This window comes from Nematolebias whitei, chromosome 3 (assembly GCF_014905685.2).
Source record: "Nematolebias whitei isolate Nwh7 chromosome 3, NemWhi1, whole genome shotgun sequence".
In the NCBI taxonomy this organism is placed as follows: Eukaryota; Metazoa; Chordata; class Actinopteri; order Cyprinodontiformes; family Rivulidae; genus Nematolebias; species Nematolebias whitei.
Genome location: NC_056500.1, coordinates 6,469,290 through 6,476,607, shown reverse-complemented (window position 1 = coordinate 6,476,607; position 7,318 = coordinate 6,469,290).

Below are 7,318 nucleotides of genomic sequence, written 5' to 3'. Positions count from 1 at the left end.
AAAACATTGAACATCAGCACAAACATGAACATGAGTCTGTGAGCAGATGTGCACGCATGAACACATCAACATTGAAACAGATCAGCAGCAACATGAAACAGATCAGCAGCAACATGATATGGTTTTTCACAGTGATTATTCTAGTTAGAGATTCATGAGTCTAACAGCCTCAGGGTAGAAGCTGTTCCTCAGTCTAGTGGTTCTACACTTAATGCTCCTTAACCTCCTTCCTGAGGGGAGTGGGGCAAAAAGTGTGTGTGCTGGGTGGGTGGGGTCCTTCATGATGCAGGTGGCCCTCTTCCTGCATCTGGAGGTGTAGATGTCTGTGATGGTGGGGAGGCTGATTCCATGTACCATGCATGTACCATTGTGTCTTAGGGGGAAGTAAATTTGACAGTCATCGGCATAGAAGTGAAAGTGTATGTTGTGTTTCTGGAAAATAGCACTAAAAGTCAGGATTGGCAAATAGTAAAATCTGTTTCAAAATGGGTATCAGGGAAAAGTGAATCCCTCACACCTGTCTCCACCCGCATTTGCCCACTCTGGGCCCTTGAGCAAGGCCCTTAACATCCAACATCTGCTCCCCCGGGCACCCTAGATGGCAGCTCTCTGCTCCACACAGAGGGCTGTGGTAGCTCAGTGGTCTGTGGTTGCAACAAGAAGGGCATGCGGCATAAAAACAATTGCCAAATCTTCATTTATGTTAATTCACTGAAGTGACCCCTGAAAAATTGAGCAGATAAATAAATAAATTGATGTTGGCCCAATTTTTTATGGCCGCTGCAAATAATTGATAAAAATCAACACAAAATGGCTATAAATCAGTTTGTTTTATAAGTATTGAGGTAAAAAAAAATTGGTTGTGATAGTCACCAAAAGTCAATTTCAACTCATGCCTTACACCTTGCAAGATTCTTAAAATTACAAAAAAAAAAAAATAGTACATATGTAAAAAGTGTAGCAAAAACTGCTATAACTTTGTCACTTCTGCCCAACATTTTTCAGTCAGGTCATCTGGAAAGTTTCTTTTTTTTGTGTGCTGAAACGTTTCACCCTCCATCCAGAAGGCTTCATCAGTCAAGGAAACACACAAACTGATTCTTCCCCCAACAGCTTACTCCAAAGTGGAACAAACCATTGTTGTTGGTGCTAAGATGGTCTCTTTGGTGTGCCACCTCCTCCATTGCCAGTCATGTCAAACAGGTTGAAAACAACAAAGTCCATGCTCAATAATCCAGGTATGCAATCCAACATTTTTCATTCAGGTCATCTGGATAGTTTCTTAAAAAAAAAAAAATTAAAAAAACTGTCCAGATGACCTTACTGAAAAATGTTGGATTGTATACCTGGATTATTGAGCATGGACTTTGTTGTTTGTCACTTCTGTTTTCATTCATTCTACCTTTATTTATAAAGTTTAATCCCAATGGGCCTCGGGGCCTCATTTACAAGAGAGTCCCTTCTCATCATAAGAGTATTTTTTTATTTATTTAAAACCGGCATGGTGTTTGTTGAATGTGATTTAAAATGTAGCTAATAATAAGCTATAGGTACATTTATTAGATTGTATTGAGTTGGATTCAATGTAAAATTACATTTTTTATATATTTTTTTTTTATATGAAAAGAGTAAACATGTTGTATAATCACTGTTCCTGGAAACACAACTTCATTGATGTTTTCATCATGCTAGGAGTCTCAGCAGGTGGTGTGCAAACCTGATGCCTTTCCTGCATGTTTATGATGTAATCCACTTAGCTTGTTTTGTCTTCATTTATAAAGGGCATAGAGTTACTGTACCACAAGCCAGAAAATAATAAAATAAATGAAACTGACCTAATTAAGTGGTTTTATTATGTATGTATGGTCATGTCTGACCTATAATTCCTAATGACAAATTAATCAAGACTACTTCATGGATAACGGTTGCTACAATTAATTAAGGCCTGGTATTTCCTGTTTCACAGAAGCTAACTCATAACCACTTGGAAACGACGTGTCTCTGGCTTTTATTTAGCATTTTTAAGATCCTTAAGAAATGCATAGTGGCTGACTTTTAAAACCTACAAGAAAACAATGCTTAAAAAAAGTGTAGTGTCTTGTATGTAAATCTACAAGTTAGTTGGAAATTAATACACACTAATACCTGCTGTTACACACACACACACACACACACACACACACACACACATATATGTATATAGATTGGGTTGGTTTGACCAAATATCAAGTCAGAATGTTTGATACTGTGGTTAGGCAAGAGATGGGCTTTAAAATACTGACACTGAGTGTGTGCAAAATGTGTAAAAATGCCAGTTGACCAAATCAGACCTTTTCTTTAAGATAAACTAAGATCTTAAAGCAGAGGTCCTAAAAGTAATTAACTTGGTTGGCTTTGATAATAACTTTAGTCTGCACTGGTCAGTGCAGAGGTGCACAGGTTAAGCTATAAAATGGTTAATCCATGCAGCAGTTGGCTCTAGTTAGATAGCCCTAACTGAAGTTTTAGATATAAACTAATGCTTAAAAAAACTGAACTTTATAATAGTTTTAAGGGCAGCACGGTGGTGCAACTGGTAGGGCTGCTGCCTCTCAGCGAGCAGGTCCCTGGTTCAAACCCCGGTCCAGGGGCCTTCTGGGTGGAGTTTGCATGTTCTCTACGTGCATGCGTGGGTTTTCTCCGGGTACTCCAGTTTCCTCCCACAGACCAAAAACATGCATGTTAGGCTGATTGGTAACTCTAAATTGTCCCTAGGTGTGAGTGAGAGAGTGAATGGTTGTTTGTCTCGATTGTCTCTATGTGGCCCTGTGATGGACTTGCGACCCATCCAGGGTGTACCCCGCCCCTCGCACAGTGATTTCTGGACATGGGCACCAGCGACCCCCGTGAAGCTGTTGGTTCTTCACAAATAAACTTAAATCTGCATTGAACTTTACATTAATGTGCATACGTGGAGCAAGTCCTGATGGGGAAACATGGGGGACTGAGTCACGTGAAATGACCTGAAAGACTGAAATAAAATACACACACATATATATATATATATATATATATCATACCATTTTATTTATAGGACAAAACAGCGACAAGGCCTACCAAAATGCTGTACAGACAGAAGAACAGGCAACACACAAAGCAAAATACAAAATGAAGTAAATCAGAATATAGACATAAAAACGTTGCAGATAATAAATTTGACGACTAACGAGTGTGGAGCATACGGGTTCAAAACACAGATCGTCTGGTGTTGAAAGCTGCGGAATAGTAGTGGGTTTTTAAACGGGATTTGAAAACCGAGAGAGGGGGCCAGTCTGACAAGCAGAGGTAACTCGTTCCAAAGTCTTGGTTCTGTTAAAGAGAAGGCCCTGTCACCTCTGCGCTTAAGACAAGTTCCTGGAATTGTGAGGAGCAACTGGTCCGCTGACCTCAGAGAATGTGGTGGGACATATGGCTGATGCATTCTGGACCAGTTGTAGTCATGCAATGGAGGTCTGACTGATACCAAACAGGAGTGAATTGCAGTAATCAAGCCTAGATGTAATGAATGCATGTATTACTCTATCCTGGTTATTTTTGGACAATATGGGCTTCAGTTTAGACAGCCGCCTCCGTTGGAAGAAACATGATTTAACAATCATGTTTACGTGACTATTAAGTTTCATGGAAGGGTCCATTATCACTCCCAGATTAGTGACTCTTTGTTTTTCTGACAGGGTTAGAGCGGAGAGGTCGATGCAGTGCTTCATGATTGTGTCGTTGGGAGGGAACAACATGACTTCAGACTTCTTTTCATTGAAACTTGAGAAATTTTAAGCCATCCAGTCCCTGATGTCAGCCAGGCAGTCGAGCAGAGGTTGAATAGAGCATGTACCATTGTGTCTTAGGGGGAAGTAAATTTGACAGTCATCGGCATAGAAGTGAAAGTGTATGTTGTGTTTCTGGAAAATAGCACTAAGTGGCAGCAGGTATATAGAGAATAGGAGGGGACCCAGGATGGACCCCTGTGGAACTCCCCATTTAACCTCTGCCGCTGCAGAACTAAAATCCTTGACGGACACACAAAAGGATCTGTCACTGAGGCAGGATCTGCACCAATTGAGGGCTGACCTTGTGATGCCCACCCACTGCTCCAACCTAGTAATGAGGATCTCAAGGTCGATGGTGTCAAAGGTGGCTGTGAGGTCCAACTGGACAAGCAGCACAGAATCACCAGTATCTGTGGATAAGAAGATGTCATTAAAAACCTTGAGTAGAGCAGTTTCTGTGCTATGGAGAGGTTTAAAGCCAGATTTGAATAGCTCTAGAATAGAGTGATCCTCCAGGAAGCACTTCAACTGGTACTCGACTATTTTCTCCAGTAGTTTAGAAACAAATGGGAGTTTTGAGACAGGCAGGAAGTTGGATATGACTGAGGAGTCAAGGTTTGTTTTTTGTTTTTTTCAGGAGAGGCTGGACAGCAGCATGTTTAAAGGTTTTTGGCACCATGCCAGTGGGTAAACTGCTATTTACAATAGCAAGAATGGACGGACCTAGAGTAGGAAAAACCTCCTTTAGTAGTCGAGGGGGGACCACATCAAAGGGGGAACCAAAAGGTTTCAATCTGCACATGACCTGCTCTAGAGAAGATAGAGTGATGGGTTCAAAATGGTCATATAGAGCTACAGATTGAGGTGGAATGGATGGGTCATGAGCTGGAAGATAAATGAGAGTCCAGGTGGTCGCAGTTTTTTCCAAAAAGAAATGTAGGAAGTTCTTGCACAGCTCAGTCAGTAATGCAAAGAAACAATTTACCACCTTACTAAACTTATATTAGCAAAGAAAATATCTACTATTCTGTTGTTTTTTTTTTCCTTCTCAGTAAATTAGCCATTTATTATTGTAAATTGTTCACAATTCACAGTTCAACGACTTAACTATTTACAGTTAATTCAATTGTGGTCATTTAGTTTTCCTGTGAGAGGTTATTTGGATCCTGATATGTTGAATAATAAAACAAGAAAACTGCTTCACATCATCATCTGAATGAATCTGCTGGCAGACACACTAACCATACAGTAAATAAAAACTGGTTGCACTTCTCAAAGTTCTTTGGGTCAAACAGCCATGAGCAGCTCTGCTGTCGAGGAAAACAAAATGGCCTTCACTTGTTTGGGACTAAAGATGAGAAATAGGATGACTAAAGCTTCAGTTAATGATTCTAATCTTGACGAGTGCAGCTGACACGTGGGTTTACACACCCTCACACTTTCTCATGGCCCTGACTAAATATATGAGGTGAGAATTTTTTTTGTTTGTTTGTTTTCCCCTTTAATGCTGTTTTCAGTGTAAACAGGATTCTCTTTTTTTTTTTTTTTTTTTTTTTTCTCAAAGGAAAACTCCAGAGCCACACCCTCATGATAATTCAGATAAACCCAAACATGTGGCTCTCCTCAAACCTGGATAGTAGTATATTTTATGTATGTTTGAAATGTAATGTTATAAAATAGGACACTTTGTTGCTATTTTACTTGACTACAAGAAAATGTGTTTGGTGGTTTCAGAGACACTGGCAGCAGAAATCATGCAGACATTGTGCAATGCATGAATCTATAAAATAGACATTTTGAAAGACTGTGAAACAGAATGTGTAAAACCAATGTTTGTTGTGAGGATAAATATGGAATAATGAAATATAAAAAGTGCAACAGATGTTGCATTTACAGTGCATAGCCAGTTCAAGTGTCCCAGTGCAGTTCAGCTGGTTATACAGGAGTGGAGGGAAATATATTGTACTTACTGTTTAAATACTAGTAAATTCATAGCAAGGAAACAAATGAACAGAGATAAACTATCGTATAGCTTTTCATTTTTATTTTGTCTTCTTTTTTTTGTGTGTGTGTGTTTTTTTTAAATGTTTTTTTTTTTTGTTTGTTTTTTGTGTATCCTGTCTACTAGCAGTCTGGTAAAAATCTTGGGATGGTTTTGGACTCTGACTTCAAGTTTGACAAACAAATCAACTTTGTTCTGCAAAAAAGCTTCTTCCAACTCAGACAGGTAGCTAAACTCAAGCCAGTGTTGTCCAGACCCGACCTTGAGAAACTAGTCCACGCCTTTGTCATGACCCGATTGGACTATTGCAATGCACTCTATGTGGGGATCAGCCAGGTCTCCATCTCACATCTTCAACTCATCCAGAATGCTGCTGCTCAGCTTTTAACCGGAACTCGTATGTCTGAACATATTACTCCAGTTCTGTCCTCCCTTCACTGGCTCCCTGTTCGTATTAGGATAGTCTTTAAAATTCTTCTGTTGACCTTCAAATGCCTAAATGGCCTTGCACCCCTTTACCTCTCTGAGCTTCTGGAACCTTAAGTTCCCTCTCGGGCCCTGAGATCATCCGATCAGCTGCTTTTGGCTGTTCCAAAAACAAGACTGAAGCTCAGAGGAGATCGGGCTTTTTCTGTCATGGCTCCAAACTCTGGAACAACCTGCCCCTCAACATCAGGCAGGCCACCTCCCTGCCTCACTTCAAATCTCTGCTAAAAACTCATCTGTTCTTGCAGGCATTTCACACAGTGTAAATTGATCTAGTGCTTTTTTTTTTTTTGTCTGTGACCCTATGTTTTAAATGCTTTTTATTAATTCTTCAGTTATTATTATTACTGTTTTGTATTTTCTTCTCTTTAATTTCACTCTCATTGATTGTTGTTGTTGTTGTTAAGCACTTTGATAACAGGTTCTGTTTTAAATGTGCTCTATAAATAAAGTTGACTTGAATACTACATATTTGCCTTTCACATTTATGCTGATACTCTGGAATTTCCCGACTGAAACACAGGTTTAGTTCTATTCAATTGTTGTGCAAGAATATTTATATATTTTGAATGTTTTTCCATAATCAAAACTGACAATTTGCCTTTCTAAAATAATCCCTCTGATCAACACAATCTTTATTGATTATGACTTCATTGGACTACGGTAAACAGCTGTGACTGAAAAAAAAGCTTTTCCTGTCCATCCATCCATCCATCCATCCATCCATCCATCCATCCATCCATTGCAATAAACGTTTATTGTATCTTCTATCTGTTTTGCCTTCTAGAATTCTGTTTGCAGAACATAATTTGTCCATCCTACACAAGTTGTAAGAAAGACAAATTTGGCATTTTGCTGTGAAGCACTAAAATCTTACAGTGCTTCCAAATGCTGCTGGCATTTTTATTAATTTTTTTACTAAATTACCAAAATGTTATGTCCTAATTTCCACCATTCTTACATATTTTGTTTTATGTTTATCTGTATTTTTAAGAGTTAAGCCCCATATATACATATATACTGT